This window comes from Myotis davidii, unplaced genomic scaffold, assembly GCF_000327345.1.
Source record: "Myotis davidii unplaced genomic scaffold, ASM32734v1 scaffold705, whole genome shotgun sequence".
Taxonomy (NCBI): Eukaryota; Metazoa; Chordata; class Mammalia; order Chiroptera; family Vespertilionidae; genus Myotis; species Myotis davidii.
This window is the reverse complement of record NW_006296405.1, coordinates 1,034,082-1,057,818: the sequence shown is the minus strand read 5'-3', so window position 1 is coordinate 1,057,818 and position 23,737 is coordinate 1,034,082. Positions and strand designations below refer to the sequence as shown.

At 40.6% G+C, this 23,737-nt stretch overlaps 1 long non-coding RNA gene across 1 annotated transcript in view; it reads left to right on the top strand.

Moving 5' to 3' along the window:
• The first annotated feature begins 32 nt into the window (after positions 1 to 32).
• Positions 33 to 23,737, top strand: part of LOC107184331 — a 48,260-nt gene continuing 24,555 nt past the window's right edge. The window contains exon 1 of the long non-coding RNA XR_001515141.1: positions 33 to 108. This is a non-coding gene — a long non-coding RNA (uncharacterized LOC107184331). The remainder of the gene's footprint in view (positions 109 to 23,737) is intronic.

Below are 23,737 nucleotides of genomic sequence, written 5' to 3'. Positions count from 1 at the left end.
ATGAAGCGGAGCGACCCCCATCACCAGCACCAGCGGCACCGCGACGGCGGCGAGGCCCTGCTCAGCCCCGACGGCACCGTTACCGAGGCGCCGCGCACAGTCAAGAAGGTATTGGGGCCGGGCTGCCTGTCGTGCAGAGAGAGGGCGGGAGGGGAACCACACGCAGATCCTGTCGGCACCGCAGCACCGTCCTCCACGCCCTCCCTCCTGATCACAGACGCAGAGAGACCCTTTCCCCCGTAAACCCACTCTCAGAGATGCCCTTCCCCGGGCCCCGTGCTGGGGAGCGAAGACCCCAGCCGGCGCGGTCGCACTTCCCTATGGATAACGTGGAGGTGGCGCTTCCCACTCCTGCCTGGAATGGGCACGGGAAGAGGCACCTAATGCCGCCCCTCCCTGCACCCCCAGCATACTCGCGGGTCATCTTTCAGCTTCTCCGGGGAGAAGACCCCGATGGTACAGAAAAACCTGACCGCTTATGAGCGATCACCCAGCCAGGCGGGTGGGAAGGTCTTTGCTGATGGAAGTTAGGAGTAAGCAGTAGTGACCTCGCCTTGAAATCCTCAGTCTGCCTGGTTTCTGTACCGATGGTGACTTTATGCCTTTCTGTGGTCAGCAGCGTCCGCAGAGCAGTGCTGCTGCCGTGCCCTTCCCTCGATACTGCAATGTCCGTGCATCTTCTCTGAATGCACAAGTGTCAGAGGTTGGTTCTCTCCACCCCGTAGTCGGCCACCGGGATTAGTAGGCTGTGTGTAGAGAGCGTGATTTATTGGTTCCCTCTGTTGCGACCTGACAGGGTTAGGAAGAAATGCTTCTACTTTTGGGGAAAAGCTGTCGTTGTGGGGCTTTCTGTCTCAGCGGCCAGCTTCTTTCCGAGGTAGTTGTGAAGAGACAGTAGCCTTGGAGCAGCGGGGAGTCCGTGTGCCTAGACCACAGTAGGATATACACTGAGTGGCCAGATTATTATGACCACCCCATCAGTACTTCATTGACACTTCCAAAAATACTGAATATTGAAAACTTCCTAAAGCAAATACTTTCAAGGTTTTATTATTATTATTATTATTATTATTATTATTTGCATAACTAATTCACTTCATTGTACTGATGGGGTAGTCATAATAATCTGGCCACTCAGTGTATACTCCCTAGTCCCCTTACAATGCTATGCTTAGTATGCCTCTCCTCCCATAAAGCTAAATCACAGGAAAAAAGGGGCAAATACAGGAAAAGACAGACATGGATCATGTAAAAAAAAAGATTATGGCTCTAATTTCCAGGATACATACAAATATGGACACAATGATATATGGTTTTTTATTGTTGGGAACGATTTCTAATTCTTTATCAGAACAGCATGAAAGTGTTGTGAAATCGACATTGGTTTCACTGTAGGACTTTGCGGAATTGGACCCAGCTTAATTTTAGTTGTAATAAGCCCATGATTAAGTTATGAAGCAGATAACCCTTTCATTCTACCTACTCAAATACTGGTGGTTAACAGATGATGTCAGAGGCAAGCCTGAAGGAACTTGTTTACTGATGCTTTAGGTCTGTTTCCTTGTCCTTTGCAGTGTGAAACTCCTCTGGGAGGAATTACAGGAGGAAAGACAGGCAGCATGAGCCGCCTTTACTGCCTATATATGAGCCTGGAAATCTAGAACATGTTTCTGAGTAGTTTAGTTGCTTTATAACTTCAGACAAATTTTTTCCTGCGATTAAGGGTCTTTTTGTGTAAAAATGTATAATTTGATTAGATCTCTTGAGGGTAAGAGAGTTATCAAATTGTTTTTGGAATGGGATTTACTGTCAGGCAGACCCGGTTTGAATCCTGGTAACCCCTGCTAACTAGCTTTTGGGTAATTTCCAAATTCTCTAAGTCTTAGTTTCCTCCTCTATAAGGACACCGATATGATTGAGGATTAGAAGCATTTATAGAGGGCTTTAGCACTGTACTTGGTACATATAGTAGTGGCTTGAGACATAATAGCTATGGTTATTAAGAATTTATTTTACTCCTCTTTCCATTATAGCTTAAGTGCATGCCATTAGGGCCACCTCCAAATGATACACAATTCAATATATTCTATAAAAAGAAGTTTAAAAATCGCAGGCCAGCATATCTGTCTTTTTTCTTAATTCTAGGTGTGCTTCTTGACCATTTTTTCCTTGTTGCCAAACCACCTTCTTCCTGTTTTTCCAGTATAAAAATGTAGGTTCCATAATTCTAGATTTACTCAGCACCTTATGGCTATGGAAGGCAGGATCTAGTTTTCTGTACAGTGTTGTGGCTCAGTTGGTTGGGAATCATCCTGTACACTGAAGGGTTGCTGGTTTGATTCCCAATTGGGGGATCCCCGTTGGGGGAAGTGCAGGAAGCTGATCCATGCTTTGCTTTCACATAGATGTTTCTCTCCTTTTCCTTTCCTCTCTCTCTAAAAATCAATACAAATATTTTTTAAAAAATCTCTGTTAGATGTTAATCAGGTATAACTCTGGGCAAGGATGCAGCTGTATGACATAGCTAAAGGCTACTTTTTGGGGGACAGAATCTTTAACTTTCTTGATATTGAATTGGTTAAATTATAAGTGCATGAGACTGCCCTGATTTCCTCATGATGAAAGTCACCTCACCAAGGGACTACAGTGTGACATTTTGATATGTTGAGCCTTTCTTGATTCTTAGGTTGTTTACTTAATCAATCTGACCTTGACTCCTGCTTTTATAGAGGGTAAGGAGAGACTGGGGTACTTGGGGATTGAAATAGCTGCCTTTGGCTGTATAATTGGTGACCGTTGCTTTAATTTTGTAACTGTCACATACAGGTTTATTTGTCTTAAGTCGTATTTCCATTGATGGTATCGCTTACTCCATTCATGTATCTGCCATCATTTTTCTTAGTTCTGTTACTTGGCTCTGCCACACAAGGGAAATAAACTTTTTACAAGAGCCAGAATTCCCAAGTGTGGTAGTTAATAAGAATGAACATATGGTGTGTAGGTTACTTAGTCACATCTTATCTTTGGCACAAGTTACATCGTGTAATTTGAATACTCTGAGGACCAGATCTTGTCATTGTGGCTCTGACATATTTGTATATAATGTTTTCCTTCATAAGCTCACACCGAATGAATCCAACAAACCAAAAATCTTTCTAAGAAGTGATTGGTGAAATGGGAAGAGAAGTTCCACAGTGAACGGAGTGGTAAAGTTGAGGGGATTTCTTCCCCATGTTCTTAAAAATGGAGTTATAGGAATGTCACAATACAGAAAACAAGACAAAAGAGGATTTATTTTAGAAAAGTTAAAACTTTATGACAGTAAGACTGTGAGCCAAGAACTGTAACTAGTTTGTGCTTACATCAGTATTGGTAATGACTATGTTCGAGCAGATTATTATTTTTTTTGGCAAAGGTATGCACCTTGAACTGGCTTTGTTGCTGTCGGCAGAGGATGAGTTGAGCCATGTTAGCACTTTCTTGCCTGAATTCTTTAAGCTCTTAATTTGGTTAATTATGGATTACTAAAATAGAATCTTTAGGATCTAGGCATGGGAATGTGGGAGCAGTGTGACTCCTTTTGCCATTTAGGAAAGTACAGCTTTGCAAAATTGTTCAGTAAGGCAATTGGCATATTGACCCTAATAATAGTTACCATTACTTGGCCTTTTATATGCCAAGAATTGTTATAGGTGTTTTCTTAATCCTGACAACAACACATTAAGATATAGATAGCATTATCTCCATTTTACAAATAAGGAAATGAGGTCCAGAGAGATAAAGTGCCTTGCCCAAGGTTATACATCTAGAAAGTGGCAGAGGTAGGACTTAAATCTTTGTCTTAAACCTTTGTCTGTTTCCAAAGCCCCTGTCCTTTTCATTATGTCACACAATTCTTTCTAATTTCTTTTTTGTGGACATGCTCATTGATTTGAGAGAGAGAGAAAGAAAGAGAGAGAGAGAGAGAAACATTGATGTGAGAGAAACATCCATCACTTGCCTCCCATATGCACTCCAACCAGGGGTCAAACCCACAACCTTTCCATGTGTGGGACGATGCTCCAACCGAGCCACACCGGCGAGGGCCTTTTTAACTTCTTAGCTGCTTGGTTCTGATCTTCTCCCAGAAGTCTTGGCGAATCGAATTCCAAGGTATGTGTGTCTGGTTTAAGGCTTAGGTCATCCCCAGAATCTGAGTCAGGGCTTTAGGAAGAGGAATGAGAAAAAATTGTACAAATGTAGGACTGCAAAGAATTATAAAATTAGGAGAGAGGAAGAAGAGTATCTTAAAGAAAAAAGAATTTAAGATAAATGATGCATTTTCACGTTAGTAATTTACTAATCTGAAATTTTATTCTTATTTTTAAAATTATAAATAGATATGGAGTACCTAAGGAATACGGTTCCCCTTCCTGTCGAGCTAAAAGTTTTTCCCTGTTCTTTAAGTCCTACTATCTTTATGAATCAATCTCTACTTCAACATTTTGCAGGTTAGAAAGGGGAATGTTATGGAGGGAGGGTAGGGAGGAGAGGGGACCCTCCATGGAGGAAGGAGGGCAGGGAGGAGAGGGGGTCCTCCATGGAGGAAGGAGGGCAGGGAGGAGAGGGGGTCCTCCATGGAGGAGGGATCAGTGGTTAGAGCCCTGACCTGAAGACTGAAGGGTCTCAGGTTTGATTCCGGTCAAGGGCTCTTATCTGGGTTGCAGATTGATCCCTGGGTCCTGTGGGGGAGGCAACCAATTGATGTGTCTCTCCCATCGGTGTTTCTTCCTCTCTCTCCCCCTCCCTTCCACTCTCTAAAGATTAACGGGGAAAATATCCTCGGGTGAGTATTTAAAAAAAGAGAGCTCTCAGAGAGAGGTAGTGTTATCCTTATTTTATTGAGGGTTGAAGAGATTAAGGAATTTGTCTCAAGATTACACATTTAGTAATGTGATGGAGCTGATGGAATTCTAATCTGTTTGACTCCAAACTCAGTTGCTTTTCAGTTGAAATATTTCTCTGTTCAAAAATCAGATTGAATCTTAATCTGAGTATTTTTGGGGGATGTTTTTTCACTAGTAGGTAGTTTCTTTTTATTTATGAAGCTTATTTAATGGTCTTACCATATATTTATATGAACATTTATGAATCTTCAGAGAAAGCAGCCATTTTGTATTATAATTTGCGAATTATATTGGGAAAGATTGAACATTAAGAGCTGTCTTAGGAGGTTGCTCAGAGCTGAAGTTGCAGTTGTGTATTTGATGTCCTGAGGAAAAACTTAGTTCTTTAGTATCCGGTTAATTCAAGAAATATATTGTTCATGAAGAAAGGAGAGTAAGGGGGAAAAAAAGGTTTGTTGGAATCTTTATTCAGACTCTTATCGAGTTGATTTTATAAAGAACGTGCAATTTCTTTCTGGTGGTTCTTAAATATTTCAGAGAGGTACACTGAGGTGGATGCGAGAATAAACTGGCAGTTGCCCTGGTCTGCTGCCCTGCCATTGTGCTCAGGTGGTATGCACAAGCAGAGGACCTGAATTCTGTTTACCCAATCAGAGGTTCAGCTAGCTTGGTCAGGTTTCTATGGAATTTGTAGGAGCTTTTTATAGTCTGAATGACCTATGACCTGAGATTTGGTGAGAGCTAAGTGAGCAGAGGAGAAAATGGTGGAGTGGAATTCCTTCTATAACGGGATCCCCTCTTCCCCACTATATTCTGCAACAATTCACTGAACTATTCTCTTCCTTGGGCGCTGCATTGATAGCTGGTGGTTTTCTGTTCTCTTTTTCAAGCGTAAATGTATTTGTTTGGGGCGCCTAGTTCTTCTTAGCTCAGGAAGGGTACGGACAGAAGTTTTAGAGCTGCTGGTGGCACTTCTCTGACTACAAATCAGACTTGTTCTTTAAGCCTTTCTGAATGCTGCAGAACTGTCAGCGAGAGTTAAGTAACCTGAGACCAAAACTGTCTTTATCTTCCTTACAAACTTACCCCCTGTAGTGTTCCGGTGATGAACCCTTTTAATCATTCTAAAAGGTTAGATACTGTTGACTACATTTTCTTGGAAACTCTTGGCTTCAGTTAAAATTCTTCACTTATGGCTGCCATTTACTGAATATTTAGTCTCTGCCAAACATCTTTCTTTCTCATCTCACTTAATCAGGACAGTTTTATCAGATGAATATTATTATTTTTACAGACTAGAAAATTTGGTCTCAAAGAGAGTAATTAACTTGCCCAAGGCTTTGCCAGTCTGTGATGCCTTTGGGATTAGTGAGATACAACACTGCCCATAGCAACAGTGGGAGGCTACTTCTCTGACCAAGCTCCCATGTGAAATCTGCTTTAGTACTACACCTAGGCTGCTGCTAAGATCACTCTGTGCAACAATTGGTTTGTTTATTTATTTATTGTTGACAGTATTACAGGTGTCTCCCATTCTCTCCTGCTCCCCGCTTTACTCCCCTCCACCCAGCCCTTTGTGCAACCTTTTGGATCTCAATATCTACAACTTGTTCCTCCGTTATTAGCAAATTCCCATATAGCATCAGCCTCTAGCAGCATGATCCAGTTACAGGGTCAAGGGTGGGAATGCTATTAGGGCAGTGATGGCGAACCTATGACACGCGTGTCAAAGGTGACACGCGAACTCATTTTTTTGGTTGATTTTTCTTTGTTAAATGGCATTTAAATATATAAAATAAATATCAAAAATATAAGTCTTTGTTTTACTATGGTTGCAAATATAACAAATTTTTTCTATGTGACACGGCACCAGAGTTAAGTTAGGGTTTTTCAAAATGCTGACACGCCGAGCTCAAACGGTTCGCCATCACTGTACTAGGGTGTCACCTGGTATCCAGAACTATAATGGTGCAGCCTAAGCTACAGTGTCTCCTGCTTGGCATTAGCAAACACAACTTTCCAAAACCTGTTTTGTATGATGTTTTTAGCTGTGTAGCCCTGAAGCAGGTTCTTTACTCTGAAAGCTACCGCATATTCTTTCTCTGTTTAATTCAGCCATAGTTGCCTTCTGCTGTTTATGGAACTCTGAGTGATGCACTGGTTGAACCTAACCATCTGCCTTTTTAGTTGTCTGCCTCCATGCGGATGAGAATTGCTGGAGAAAATCAGAAAACTAGGCAGATCAGTATCACTACAAATTCATAATCACCAACCTCGTATGCATGATCATTATTGCCTAGCAATGTTATGCATTTCTCTAGTAAGTTCACTTTCCCACTCACTGGAAATGACTATTTCATACTGTCTCTATTTATTTCTATCTCACATGTTCTTTTTATTTAGTTTTATTTTATTTTATTTTATTTTTCAATTACATTTATTGGGGTGACATTGGTTAATAAAATTATATAGGTTTCAGCCCTGACCGATTTGGCTCAGTGGATAGAGCGTCGGCCTGCAGACTGAAGAGTCCCAGGTTCGATTCCAGCCAAGGACATGTACCTTGGTTGTGGGCACATCCCTAGTAGGGAGTGTGCAGTGCATGCCCCCTATTAGAGATCGAGCCTGCAACCTGGGCATGTGTCCTTGACTGGAATCAAAACCCGGATCCTTCAGTCCACAGATGGATGCTCTATTCACTGAGCCAAACCAGGTAGGGCTGTGTTCTTCTTTTTAAACCTGTGATGTGCCTTATACTTTATTATAAAAAACAGAAGCTGCTGCCCTAGCTGGCTTGCTCAGTGGTTAGAGTGTCAGCCCACAAACTGACCCAGGTTTAATTCGGTCAAGGGCACATACCTAGGTTGCAGGCTTGATCCCCTGCTGTGGTTGGGGCTTAGTGTGGGAGGCAACCAATCAATGTGTCTCTCTCACATAGATGTTTCTTTCTGTCTCTCCCCCCTCCCTTTCACTCTCTCTTAAAAAAAAAATCAATGAAAAAAAATATCCTTGGGTGAGGATTAACAAAAAACAAAACAAAACAAAAAAAACGCCAGAAGCTGCCAAAAGGGAATCCCTTCATCTTTGTACCTTCCAAATCTACAAACCTACCTGCATCTCAGGCTTACCTTTTACTGATTCCCACCTGTTATGATAGAGGAACTTCATTTCATCCAAGACCAGTCCCTCTATAGGTGCTCTAATCATATTCTCTTGTCTTCTTAAGAACTTCCTTCAGTTATTTCCTCTATATACTAGAACCTTTACTGCAGTATTCAGACTTGCTCTAATCTTTCCCATTTTGAAAACCCTGTTCTCTGACCTCCATATTTTCTTTTTCTTCCTTGGCCCTCAGACAGTCTTATCCCCCTTCCCAGAGGTGACTTTTATTCTCAATTTGTTTTTCTTTACTTTTTTATCAGACTTTATACTTACATTTGTACATAGAGAAATTTGTAGTTTTATAATTTGTACATAAATAAAAGCATATTACATATACATTTTTTGGAGGTTGTGCTTTTTTTTTTTTACTTAAGAACATATATTGGAGCTTTTTACATATTAGTACATATATATCTTACTCTTTTTTTAACTGCTAAATTGGTTTCCAAATCTATACTGTTGTTTATTAAACAACATTTTATGCACATTTAACTTAATATTTTTCTTTATAGACTGTGCTGTAATAACTATCTGTATGTGTCCTCTTTGTATACAAGTATATGTGCTTCTCTAGGATAGATATCTAAATTACAGTTTTGGAGTTGAAAGATACCCACATTTTAAACAATGCATAATGTCATGTTGCCTTCAAAAATGGAGTACCACTTTACATATCAGCTCACTATATAAGACAGCTCTTTCACTACAACTTCACCAATACTAAATATTTTTACACCTTTTATGAGGAAAATCTTTTACTATTGTTTTTGCCTTTTTCCTGATTAATGAAATGCTGAGAATATTTTTATATGTATATTAGCAATTTATATTCTTTTTTTTATAATTGCCTGTTCATATTTATTCATTAATGAATATTGAGTGACTCTATGTGCAAAGTGCTGGGTACAACAATGACCAAAATAGTCATAACCGGTTTGGCTCAGTGGATAGAGCGTCGGCCTGGGGACTGAAGGGTCCCGGGTTCGATTCCGGTCAAGGGCATGTGCCTTGGTTGCGGGCACATCCCCAGTAGGGGGTGTGCAGGAGGCAGCTGATCGATGTTTCTCTCTCATTGATGTTTCTAGCTTTCTATCCCTCTTTCTTCCTCTCTGTAAAAAATCAATAAAATATATTTTAAAAAAAACACACACACACACAAAAAACAATGACCAAAATAGGTATAGAACTCTGCCATCCTATAGACTTATCTTTTTCAGGTAGACTTACAGAAATTATTTAAAATTCTGGATATTATTTCTTTCTATATATGTACCAGCATTTTTTTTTACCAATCGTTTTTGTGTTGACTTAGTACTTTGTTTATGATTTTAAAAGTTTTTATATAATTAGATTGACCATTTTTTTCTTTTATGGCTTAAACATTTTTTTGTCTTAGAATGGTCTTTCCTATCCTAGGTTTATAAACAAATTCTTTTATATTTTCTTCAACTATTTTTATGTTTGCATTAACATATTTTGGTCTTAAATTCATCTGGAATTTATTTTTATTTGTAATATAGGGACTATTTGTAATGTAAGATAGCTCTATTTGTCTTCAAATAAAAATTAATATCTTGGGTTTGTTCTTTTTATTTTTCTTTAACTTATCCTTCTTAACAATTTTCTTAACTTTTAGCTGGACAAGTAGAAGTAACTTTTGTTTGAAGGCTGTATCTATTTAACTCAAGAATGACACTAAAAATTGCCATCCTGGTAGTACTTAGTGCTTATAATGAGTTATTCCTAGAAGCACTTGCTATTTTAGCAAATGTTATTGTTTATAGTAAACGGTGTTATTATTATTTCGTGGATATAGATTGTTTTGATAGAAATTGGAGTCTCAATTATATCTCAAATACATATCCTATGCAGTAATGGCTTAGAGAGTAACTTACCTTCTGCAGTTATACTATGTTGGAAAAATATAGTAATGTGTGGTCCTTTTCCAAAATGACACCTTTTTTTTTTTTTTAAGGCATTTCAGGAATTGAGTATGTGTGATGAGACTGTGGGAAGAAAATTTTTTTGTCCTGATTAGGTAGTTGTGTGCAACTATCCTTCAAAGTTAACAATATATTAACCTGCTCCAGGTTATAAAAGGACTCATTTTCCTGGGAGGTAAATAAACTGTCCTTTTAAACAAAGCTTTGTTGGCTAAAGCTTGATTAAATCTAGTCTTGGGTCCCTCTGTTTTGGGAGACAGAAATGGAATAGGGATTTTTACTACATTCGTGTCTATTTTTATAAGGAAGAAAAGATGGTTGGTCATATGCTAGTCCCTTTTTAGGGCCTATGGTAGACTGTACTGTGAAGGAGAAGCAATTTTACTACTTCTAGATACTTGTCTAATACTCTTCCCTGATACTGTGTGAGCTTCTTTTACATAAAAAACCATTTATGTGTTGTGTGTTAAACACTGCTAAGTGATAGGGTTATTAAATCAGACAAATGCCATTCTTGCCCTCCAGGAGAGGGTATGGCTATAAATATGGAAATAAATACAGTCTAGTTTGATATCACATTGTTTGCAGGTAGTTTTTATCGCGCGCTAACAGGTGGCGCAGGCCATTTTTGCTAATTTTTTGCACAAATGGCAACGTTCAGTAAAATTACGATAACTTTAGTTTACGTATTTATACGTTACCCGCATTCTACCGCTAGTCTATAAAAAACGTGTTAATACGTGTCCCGCGCTCTACTACTACAGTCAACGTAAAACGTATAAATACGTTTCCCGCATACAATGTGATATGAGCAATACTGGAAGCAGGAATTGTCAGCTTGAAGAGGTCAGCATTGAAATCAAGGTGACACACCTTAGGAAGACTAGTTGGTTGACCATCCAGGAGGCTTTGCAATGTAGCAGAACCTTGGGGAAGTTACCATGTTCCAATGTTATAAATCCAGAAATTTACTTTTAATACACTTAAGAGATCATTCACCTGTTAGGACTGGCTCACTCAAACCAAACTCACAAGAGACTCATATTTAAAATAGAATGATAATTTTAGGCCCTGGCCAAGTAGCTCATTTGGTTAGAGCAGTGGTCGGCAAACTGTGGCTCGTGAGCCACATGCGGCTCTTTGGCCCCTTGAGTGTGGCTCTTCCACAAAATACCGACTTCTGCACGTGGACCACGAAGTTTCAATCGCATTGTACATGCGCGCCCACGCGTGGTATTTTGTGGAAGAGCCACACTCTTGTACGTGCGCGCCCGCACGTGATATTTTGTGGAAGAGCCACACTCAAGGGGCCAAAGAGCCGCATGTGGCGCGCGAGCCGCAGTTTGCCGACCACGGGGTTAGAGCATTGTCTTGATACACCCAAAGTTGTGGGTTCAATCTGCAGCCAGGGCAAATATAAGAAGCAACCAATGAATGCATAATTAAGTGAAACAATGTATCAATATGTCTCTATCCCTTCTCCCCCCGCCCCCATCAATAAAAAAATTAAAACAGAATGATAATTTCTAATTTATGGTTAGGTGTATATAATACTTGAGCTGATTTAATATATGGGTCAGTCAAATGGTACTCTGAAAAATCAACATGGGAAGTCCAATTATAGTTAAAAGCAATTTGGAATCTTTTTTTTTTTAATCCTCACTCGAAGATACTTTTCATTGGTTTTCAGAGAGAGTGGAAGGGAGGTGGAGAGACTGAGAGAGATGAAACAACTATGTGAGAGAGACGCATTGCCAGCCTGAGCCAGAGATTCAGCCTGAGCCTGCAACCGAGGTACATGCCCTTGACTGGAATCGAACTCATGATCCTTCACTCAGAGGGTCAACGAACGCTCTATCCATGGAGCCAAACTGGTTAGGGCAAGTTTGGAATCTTTTAGATCAGCGGTTCTCAACCTGTGGGTTGTGATCCCTTTGGAGGTCGAACGACCCGGACTAGTTTATACCCACTGGAACCTCAATTAAAAAAAAGATATTTTTATTGATTTCAGAGAGGAAGGGAGAGGGAGATAGAAACATCAATGATGAGAGAGAATCATGATCAGCTCATGTCTCATACCAGTGGTCAAGCCTGCAACCTCAGCATGTGCACTGACTAGAAATCAAACCATGACCTCCTGGTTCATAGATCAACACCAGCCAGGTGCAACCTCAGTTTTGTTTACTTATCCTATATAAGGCTAATATGCAAATCCACCAAATGGTGGAATGACTGGTCGCTATGACGCGCACTGACCACCAGGAGGCAAACGCTCAACACAGGAGCTGCCCCCAGCCCGCAGGCCCTGATCGCCCAATGGGGAACGGGGAACCAGGGGTGGGTGACAGCGGACGCTGATGGCACTGCGGCCCCAATTGCCCTGCCAGTTGTCCCACACACACAGGGTAACTGGTGACAGTGGGGGGTGTGACCTGCGAGCGGTTGGAGCAGCCAACCTCTTGGCTCCTCCCCCGGCTGGCAGGCTCTAATAGCCCGATGGGGAACCAGGAACTGGGGGTAGGTGGCTGCGGACATGGGCAGAGCCTAGGCCCCAATTGCCCCATGAGTCGCCCGCCCCACACATAGCGGACGGCGGGAGGCAGGGCCAGCTGCCAGCAGCTGGGGAAGATCAGCCCTGATTGCAGGCCAGGCCTAGGGACCCTACCCATGCACGAATTTCATCCGCCTGGCCTCTAGTTGTTGAATAATTTTGGCTTAGCAGGTGGTCTTATTTTGTTTCTCTTTTATGAAACCTCAGAGTAGAGAGGCAAGAAAATCATTTTGGGGTTTTGTGGTAGGGTAGAAATTTATAATAAAATTTATCATAAGTCATGACTGATGTGGCTCAGTGCTTAGAATGTCAGCCAGCACACCAAAGGGTCTGAGGTTCAATTTCTGGTCAAAGGCAAGTTCATGGGTTGCAGGTTCCATTCTGATCCAGGTTGGTGCGCATGTGGGAATGGGTAAACTATGGTCTCTATAATAATAAAAGTGTAATATGCAAATCGACCGAACAGCAGAACTACCGTCCGGACAACCTTCTGGACGAAGCTGGGGGCTGCGAGGGCCGAGGCAGCTGGGGCTGAGCCCCTTGCACAAATTTCGTGCATCAGGCCTCTAGTATTCATATAATGAAGTACCGCACAGAAGTTAAAATGAGCCAGTTAGAAAGTCTACATGTGTCAGACTGGTTAAAACTCAAAAGTAAAGCCCTAACTAGTTTGGCTCAGTGGGTAGAAGGTCAGCCTTCGGAAGTGTCTTGGGTTCGATTCTGGTCAAGGGCACATACCTTGGTTGCAGGCTTCTCCCCACCCCGGGCCCTGGTAGGGGCGTGTGCAGGAGGCAACCAATTGATGTGTTTCGCTCACATCAATATTTCTCTCTGTCTTTCCCTCTCACTTCCACTCTCTAAAATATCAAGGGGAAAATACCCTCAGGCGAGGATTACAAAAACAGAAAACAAAAAAACTCTAAAGAAGAATGAAAAAAGCAGGCTGCAGAATACTATCTACTCTATACCATAATTTATATTACATTTATAAACATACAAAACAGTGCTGCATAATGTTTGTTGATATACAGTTAGTACTGATGAACAATATGTAGCAAAAGTATTTAAAAAATGAAGGGGAATTGTAAACAGCAAAGTTTGGATAGAAGTTACCGCTGTGGTGGGAGGGAAAGTATGAAGGTTAATGAATAGAGAAGGAGTACAAAAGGATCTTCAATTTTATCTACAACTCTACAACTGGACACCCGGTGCATGGCATTTGTGCACTGGGGTGGGGGATAGGGAGTTTCCCCCTGCACCATCTCGCAGTCCGAGACTCCTCGGGGGATGTCTGCCTGCCGGGTCCTTAGCACTGCTGTGGAGGCGGGAGAGACTCCCGCCACTGCCCCTGCTCTGGCCAGTTGTGAGCCCAACTTCTGGCTGAATGGCGCTCGCCCTGTGGGAGTGCAGTGACCACCAGGGGGCAGCTCCTGCATTGAGTGTCTTCCCCTTGGTGGGCAGTGCACATCATGGTGACCAGTTGTTCCATCATTTGGTCAATTTGCATATTAGGATTTTATTATATAGGATGTTTCATTTCTTAAAAAATTATACAAAATGTTAACATTTGTTAAATTGGGCAGTGAGTACAATTCTCTCAGGACTCTTCCATGTACTTGGGAAAACATTTTTTTAAACAGGTTTAATGCTTTTGGGGACCTGTATTTGTAAAACTATTATACTAATGTATCTCTGGGTGCCTAATTCACTCAGTGTGATAGAAACTTTCAAAAATTTAGGTACAAGCATACTATAAGGTGGAATCTTCTGTGCCCTAACAAGATATTTCTAAAAAACAACAACAACAACAACAAAACCCAAAAACGCTGCCTGAGGCACTAAAAAACCTGGCTGTGTGGATACCAGCAATCTCTCCATCAACCAACACAATCAATGTGCCATCCCCGCCTACATCAGTGTAGTTTTAAAGTCTTTTAACTTGCAGCTAAATTATTACCCTGAGTCTCTATGCAAACTTATACCATGAACTACCCAATAAGTAAAAACCCCCAAATTACATCTCTTTCTAGTTTTAACACAATTTTTCCTCTCCACCTTATATTCTTTTTTTTTAAATATATATTTTATTGATTTTTTACAGAGAGGAAGGGAGAGGGATAGAGAGTTAGAAACATTGATGAGAGAAACATCAATCAGCTGCCTCCTGCACACCCCCTACTGGGATGTGCCCACAACCAAGGTACATGCCCCTGACCGGAATCGAACCTGGGACCCTTGAGTCCACAGGCCGGCGCTCTATCCACTGAGCCAAACCGGTTAGGGCTCCACCCTACATTCTTCAGCCCCCCACACCCATAGAGGACTCAGTCTGAGTCCTCCACATAGGTGCAGTGTTTCTGGACCTGCTAATCTTGGGCAGATTTATGTGACTCAGATAGCATCAAGTGTGTTCGTTAGTGCCAAGGAGATCTAAGCATGGAACTTGGCTTAACCTGCAATGAAGGATGAAAGCTCCTGAAAGAAAGAGGAGACTGACTTTTTATCTAAGCATGGTGAGTACATCAAACAGAAAATAATGCCCAGGAACAAGTGGTTCCAGAAACATGAATTCAAATAAAAACTGGCTTTGTAGCATTCACTGTTTTTCAGATCCAATGGCAACCGGTCTGTTTTTTCTTTATTTTCTGGCTCAGTTAAAAGTACCTTAGAGAATATACTTGTCCCTTCTCAAAATAGCTATGGAGAACACTGCTCAAGTCCCATAAAAATCTGAGTTTTAAGCATTACCTATTGGGTCGGTCTCTCTCTCTCTCGGAGTCTCTATGTTTTTGTCGGAGGGATGGGCCTCAGAGTATATATGGGTCTGTGTGGGGTATCTCTGGGGGTACACATAGAAGATTCTGTGGAGATGTATGGGGTTCTCTCTGTGCGTGTGTGTCTTTGTGTGTGGGAAGGATCTGGGTAGAGGTCTTGAGGAGTTCTGTTGCATGTGGGGAATCTCTGTGTGTTTGTCTTTGTACATCTTTGCTTTTTTTGTTTTTCTTAAATATGTTTTTATTAGAGAGGAAGGGAGAAAGAGAGAAACATAGACGAGAAAGAAACATCAACATTGAAGGGCTGCCTCCTATATGGCTCCCACTGGGGATTGAGCCAGAAACCAGGGCATGTGTCCTGATAGGGAACTGGTGACCTCATGGTGCATTGGTCGATGCTCAGCCATACCAGCTGGGCTATCTATGTTTCTATGTCTCTGTGTCCATCAAGTATTTTATTACAAGTGTTATGGTAAGTTTTTGCTGTTGTTAATCCTCACTGAGGATATTTTTTCCATTGATTTTTAGAGAGAGTGGAAGCAGGAAGGGTGCAAGAGGGAGAAAAAGAGAGAGAGAGAGGGAGGAAGAGAGAGGGAGAGAGAGAGAAACATGATGTGAGAGAGACACATTGATTAGTTGCCTTCCACATGTGCCCCAACCTGGGTCGGGAAGGAACCTGCAACCCAGGTACGTGTACTTGACCAGAAATTGAACCTCAGACCCTCCACATTAGTCATGACTTACAACAAATTTTTTTTATAAATTTCTACCCTTCCACAAAACCCCAAAATGATTTTCTTGCCTCTCTACTCTGAGGTTTCATAAAAGAGAAACAAAATAAGACCACCTGCTAAGCCAACATTATTCAACAATAAGTAAAAAATTTTCCCATAGCAGCTACACTATTTTACATTTCTCCTAGCAATGTACAAGTGTTCTGATCCTCAACATCACTTGTTACTAATTAATTAATTATGGTAGCTATCTTAAAAACAGTTCTATTTCCCCAAAGTCTCCTTTGCCCATTTGTAGTCAATCCCTGCTCCCATTCTCTTCCCCTAGTAGTCACTGATTTGCTTTTTTTCACTATAGATTTGCTTTTTATGGAAATTTCATGTAAACGAATTATGCAATATATGGTCTTTTGTGTCTGAGTTGTTCACTTATCACAGTGATTTTCAACCTGTGTGCTCACAAGAATTTTTAAAACATGCAATACCTGACTATTTAGTCAGGGGCACTGACCTCTTTTCCCTTAGATTGTCAAATAAAAAAAAATGACAACAGCCACCCAGCCAGTGTGGCTCAGAGGTTAAGCATTGACCCATGCACCAAGGGGGTCACTGGTTGGATTCTCAGTCAGGGCACATGCCCAGGTTTTAGGCTCGATCCCCAGTGGGGGGCATTATGTTTCTCTGTCATTGATGTTTCTGTCTTTCTCTCCCTTCCTCTCTCTCTAAAATCAATAAAAACATATCTTAAAAAATGACAGCGGCTAACACAACAATGGCCACCCAGTGTGAATGAATCAGGATTATACCTATTTTTTTGTCTGATTGATAAAAAATGTATTTTTTGGTGTGCTGCAGAATTTTAGTGATTAGTTTATATGTGCCATTGTTTTTGATGTCCATTTATGTATCAGTAGTTTTTCCTTTTAATTACTGAGTGGCATTTCATTGTATGGCTGTACCACTTTTTATTCTTCAGTTGATGGACATTTGGATTGTTTTCAAGTTGACTATTTTGAATAATGCTGGTGTGAACAATCATGGTTATGGTAAGTCTTTGTGTGGGTATATGTTTTAACTTATCTTGGACAGATATCTAGGAGTGTGTCATTTAACTTTATAAGAAAAGGGCAATCTTTTCCAAAGTGTTTGTATGTTCCATTCCCCCAGCAATATTAGTGTTTCAGTTTCTCTACATCCTTGCCAATACTTGTCAGTCTTTTTTAGTTTGCATTTCACCATGACTAGTGATGCTGAGTATCTTTCCATGTGTGTATTAGCCATTTGTATCTCTACTTTGGTGAAATGTCTATTCAGATCATTTGCCTATTTTTAAACTGGGTTGTTTTCTTATTACTAAGTTGTAGGAATTCTTTTTAAAAAATATATAGTTTTTAATTGATTTCAGAGAGGAGAGGAAAGGGAGAGAGAGAGAAACACCAATGATGAGAGAATCATTGATCGGCTGCCTCCTGTGTGCCCCACACTGGGGATCAGGCTTGCAATCCGGGCATGTGCCCAGACTGGGAATCAAAACGTGACCTTCTGGTTCATAGGTTGACACTCAACCACTGAGCCACAGGCTCATTCCTTTTAAAGAGTGAATAATACTTAATTGTATCTTGCCACATTTTATTTATCCTTTCCTCTGTTCAAGGACACTTGGATGTTTCTACTTTTTGGCTATTACAAATAATGCTATGAATATGGCTGTATAAATATCGGTTTGAGTCCTTGTTTTCAATTCTTTTGGATATACTTACTAATGGAATTGATACTTGTATGTCAATCTTATATCCTGCAATTTTGCTAACTTAAACTTGCTTATTACTCTAGTAGTTTTTTGGAATCTTTAGATTTCCTGCATACAGGATCATGTCATCTACAAATAGGTTATAAGTTTTACTTCTTGTTTTCCAGTTTGTATGCCTTTAATTTCTTTTTGCTATATTACTCTCTAGAATTTCAGAAATGGTGAGAGCTGACATCCTCACCTTATTCCTGATCTTGAAGGAAAAATATTCAGTCTTTCACCAGTAAGTATGATGTTAGCTGACAGTAGAGCAAATTTCTCCTAATATATTCTTTACTAGAGGCCTGGTGCATGAAAATTCATGCACTGGAATGGTGTCCCTCAGCCCAGCCAGCCTCCTCTCACAGTCTGGGAGCTCTTAGGGGCGGGAGGCAACCCGGCGACCAGGGGAAGGCAACGCCCCCATCACACCTTTGTTTCTGCCACTGCCAGCAGCACAAGCCTTGGCTGGCCCTGGTTACCTGAGCCTCGGGCGGCCCTGGGCAGCTCTGGGCGGCTGGACAGCTGCCATCCAAGGCTTGCCTGTGCCTTGGGCCGGCCCTGGGAGGCTGAGGGGCTGCGGGGACTGGGGCACTCTGGAGGCAGGCATGCGGCAAGACCACGCACAGTCCTTGCCACATGCCTGCTACTCCGGTGGGGCTGAGGGGACTGGGCACCGCCATCTGTGGCTGTGGGCGCTGCCATCTTTGAGGGTGTGGCAGTCAATTAGCATATTCCCTCTTTATTAGATAGGATAGTGTCTTAATTTTAGCAGATTAAGGGACTAGATAAATTGACATGTATTAGTGGATATCACCTGCTTGACATATATTTCTTAGCTATAAAATGTAATAATCCTTTTGTCTCTTGTAGAATCAGGCAACCTGATATTCTTTAAGTTTCTACTTTGAATTAGTTTTTAATCAGTACTGTAAATTGACAGTTCATAGGCTGCCTGTTCCTTTTTAATTCTAGGATATTCATATTGTGAACTCCCCCCAAATGAAGCATTTATATCCCCTGGTGCTGTTTTAAAGTTCATTATGGTTTTCATATCTGTGGGGAGAGATTTTGTGATATTATCTCTTTAAAGTAAACTTGTGTTTGTGTGTAAAGTAAACAACATCTATGGCTTATAAGTATAGTTCATTTTATAGTCCAAACCTGTAGTTTCATCTATTCCAATAAGAGCTACAGGTAGCATTCTTCTCCTTGTGGATGGAGATACAGGTTTAGGTATCTTGATTGATAAGTGTGTGTGTGTATGATATTTCAAATTACTGTCTTATCCCTTAGACTGTAAACTACAAGGGCTGAGACTATTTCTTAGGCAGGCGTCCTCAAACTACGGCCCGCGGGCCACAGGCAGCCCGCCGAAAACATTTATCCGGCCCGCCGAGTGTTTTTGCCGCCACAGTGTGCATAGGAATTTGTTCATAGTTTTTTTTTTTAAACTATAGTCCGGCCCTCCAACGGTCTGAGGGACAGTGAACTGGCCCCCTGTTTAAAAAGTTTGAGGACCCCTGTCTTAGTGTATTGTTAGCATCTGGCAGATAGTAAGGGTTTTGAAATAAATCTGTCTGTTTTGTGATATGTAAAGAGGAGTGACTAGTATAAATTAACTTGGCTTTAAGTGAATTTTCATTCTCTAAATCCTCAGAGCATTTCAGAGTATGGATTGTTGTCTATTTAGCTTAAATGGAAAAATTTTCCTAGTTTGCTCTTAGTAATTAAGCTAAATATTACCAAATTTATTATTATTCTCTTACATATATACATTTAAAATTTATTTATTTTTCATTATTTTTAAATATATATATTTTTTATTTCAGAGAGGAAGGGAGAGGGAGAAAAAGGGAGAAACATCAATGATGAGAGAGAATCATTGACCGGCTGCCTCCTGCACACTCTACACTGGGGATTGAGCCCATAACCTGGGCACGGGCCCTGACTGGGAATTGAACTGTGCCCTCCTGGTTCATAGGTTGACGCTCAACCATTGAACCACACCAGCTGGGTTACATTTAAAAAATGTAAAGGCTTCTTTTCCTTTATAGTTTGGTAGAATCAATAAATTTGTGCTGTGCTTCTGCCAATTAGTCAAACTATTTTCATGTCATTTCTGAGATTTTAGGCCTATACGGATGTGACTGATTTGGGCAATTTTGTAGGAATCTGCTTTAATAATTAAATATAATGCTTTGAGATAACCAATTATCAGAAAGGGTTGGTTATAATTATCAAATAGAAAGTTCGTATCTTTTTAGTAAAATGGCAGTTTATTCCTAAATCTTTTTTTTTTTTTTGAAGAAAAGTCAGCATTTGTTAGTTGTGATTGGTTAACAAATCCATTCTGACTTTAGCAGCTCACTTGGGTGGTATTGAATAAAGAATTCATAGTTGACTTTTGAGAGCTTGTCTCCATTTTCTGTCTGCTTTGTTGGCTAGAACCTTGCTAACATGGAGGACTGTTAGAACTTGCTCATTAGGAGTTGAGCTGAAATTTTTGGCTCTCAGCCTTATTCTCTGTCCTTGTGCTTCAGTGACCTTATTAGTCCATAATTTATTCATCTGTTTTTCTCTTACTGCTTGTTAAGGTCGGGGAAGAAAATTCTTTTTCCTGCTACCCTTCATAGAAATAGAAAGTGCCTATCTTTTTAGTAAAATGGCAATTTATTCCTAAATCTTTTTCTGTGAAGAAGAATCAGCATTTGTTAGTTGTGATTTATAGATTTATTCAATGTAAGTTTTATGTAACAAGGGAGCCTTCATAAGGAAATGAAGACTAAAGAAATAGTTATACCTGGGTGTTTTTATACTAGGTTTGAATAGGAGTGGAAAGTCATGAGAAAATGTGATTGGAAAAAATAGTATGAGCTAAGGGTAGTAAACTGGGGAAAACTTAGCAAGCCTATTCCTTAGGATTCTTCTTAGGTCCCTTAGTCTTTAGAGATAGAATGCTCCTCTCTTCCACATGTAAGGAGAACACCTTTCACATGAGGATCTTATGACCTGCTTCAGGGGAAAAGAGGTCAGAGAGTCCTTCATGCACTTGCCATTTTTTAAATTCCTTTAGCTTAAAATAGTCAGTATGCCAGTGCACTATATTTTGGGGTAGGTATTCTGAACCACATAATTCCCTCATTTGAAACTTTCCCCTAGGAAGTGTCACAGTCCAGAAGCTGAGTTGATAGATTGTTCCATAATCCATTGAGCTAGTGTCTCAGTCCTGGGAATAAGTCAGTCTCATTAAACAACTGTGTCTCAGGAGGCAGTGAGAGTAGGGCACAAACCTGATTGGGCCTCTAGATGGTGTGAGCGATCAGGCATTTAATGAAGGACATATATATAAAAACAGAAGTTAATGGTTAGTACAAACTATAAACACAGGTTTTTTTTAGTCCAGAGAGCAGTCAGTCAAGATTTCCTAGATGTTAGGCTCAAAGCATCTTTTTTAGATGGTGGAGGGAGGATAGGCAGTGGCAATCTAACGAATTTTCTGGTTTTCAGTTTGAATGTCTCTGGTGATGGCATTGGCTGTTCCAGTCAACTTTCTTAGTGGCCCACATAGCAGCAGACACAAAATTGTCCATGTCTGATCTGTTGTGGTGATTTCCTTGAGGTTTATGTCAAGTTTCTCTTTAGCTTTCAGAGTTTTAGGAAAAGGGCAGTTTTAGTTGTTAGTGATACCAAGTCAGGAGTGAAGTGAAAAATTGGAAATGTTAGTTTGTAGAGTGGTAGCCAGATATTGGAGGAAACTAGAATTGAGAACCCACAGGTGTGTACTAGGGTTTTCCATTGAAACATAAAAATTTCTCTCTGTAGTCATCCCTCTTGTTGAACAAAGATAACCAGAGTAAGGTTGGTCTGATTTTTTACGTAAGTGCACCAAGAATGATAATTGACCATGCCGGGAGCCAGTCCATCCTTGCTCTTTCAAGGGACCTGGCATATATGGCATACTGTTCTTAATATGTTTGCTCACCTTCTTGGCGCTGTGTTTTAACCAAGGTCACCTCTCCGAGAAAGGTTGTTTCCCCAGGTAGGGATTTTCCCCTGAAGTTAGGGAGGGAATAAAACCTCTTAAGTGCCAGGCGGGTAATTAATCACTTTAGAACTTAGAAGACAGAACAGAAGACAGAACCTACACAGAGCCTAGAGACAGAAGAACTTCGCTGGAGAGAACATGGCAAGGGATCCTGGACGGGGCCTGGCTACAGAACTTGGTTGGAGAACCTAGAAAGAACCTGGCTGAAGAACCCGGCTACAGAACCTGGCGACCGAACCTGGCTGGAGAACCTAGCAAGAGAACATGGACACAGAACTTGGCTGGAGGTTGTGACTAGAGATCCTGGCAAGGCTGCTGATCAACTGAATGCTGTCTCCGTGTCATTCCTTCTTCGCTCGCCGACTCTGTCCACACCTTTGGGGACCCCTGGACCTGCTGGGGTTGGACCCCGGCATGACCACACAGGCCTTTTAAAGTTTGCTTGATTTTATTTATTTTTAAATGTTTTTATACATTTTTAGAGAGAGTGGAAGGGAGAGGGAGAGGGAGAGAGAGAAACATTGATTGGCTGCCTCCTGCATGCCCCCTACTGGGGATGTGCCTGCAGCCAACGTACATGCCCTTGACCGGAATCGAACCTGGGACCCTTGAGTCTGCAGGCCGACGCTCTATCCACTGAGCCAAACCGGTTAGGGCTCATCTCATTTTCTTATATAAGTATAAAGTTGTGCTGTTTCCTTACAGTACAATTTTTCACTGTATAAAGGACATGTTTACTAAGAGATCTAAATATCTTTTGACTTTATGTAAAAATTAAGCCAGAGTAGATTAACTTATATTCAGCAATTAATATTTTAGTATTTTATCTTATTTGGAGCTAGATCTAGATATTCAATGATTATCCATCATTTAACTTAGTATACCTTTAAGTTTTCAAGTTATCAAAAATTTTGGAAACTTTTTAAGTTAACATATTATAAAACAGTTACTGTTGAAAATTCACTTAAAAACTTTTATCTCGCCCTAGCTGGTTTGGCTTAGTGGATAGAGCATCGGCCTGTGGACTGAAGGGTCCCAGGTTCAATTCCGGTCAAGGGCACTTGCCGGGGTTTCGGGCTGATCCCCAGTGGGGAGTGTGCAGGAGGCAGCTGATCAGTGGTTCTCTCTCATCATTGATGTTTCTATGTCTCTCTCCCTCTCCCTTCCTCTCTGAAATCAATAAAAATATATTTAAAGAAACCTTTTATCTCACATCTATTTAATTGTTTTTAACAATTATGCCTATTTTAGTATTAACACTATGGATTTTTAAACACAATATTATTGACATTAAAGAAAGCATCATTGTGATTTTTTTCTTGTTGACAGATCAGGTAAGTATCCAAAAACATCAAAAGCAAAGAATCTAAAACGTTAAACATAGTTGTTGTTGGGTTTTGTTTTTTTTTTACTGCTGTGCTTAACATATATTAAGAAATTAATTTTCATTTTACATTTTGTTCTTGGGTTAGTAGAGGCAACATAAGCTTGTGGATTAATAAAGCTAGGCAGAAAAATACTATAAGTCTGTATTTTATTTAATGGTGACAACTGAAGATTTTTATTAAATCAAAAATTTTAAATTAGTCTTTATTTTACCAAAGATTATCTCAAAGCACATGAACTTATAAAGAGCATTTGGATTAGTTTCTATATTTCTTGAGAGTTTTGGAGTACTTAATATATACATATAAGCACTCATTAATCTCTAGGCCAGTTTGAATAAACTCCTTTAAAGGATTTGATAAATTTTGTAATACCGTCTTGAGGTAGAAAATACTACATATAAATAACACTAGAGGCCCGGTGCATGAAATTCATGCACGGGGAAGGGGAGGGTGCGGGGGGGA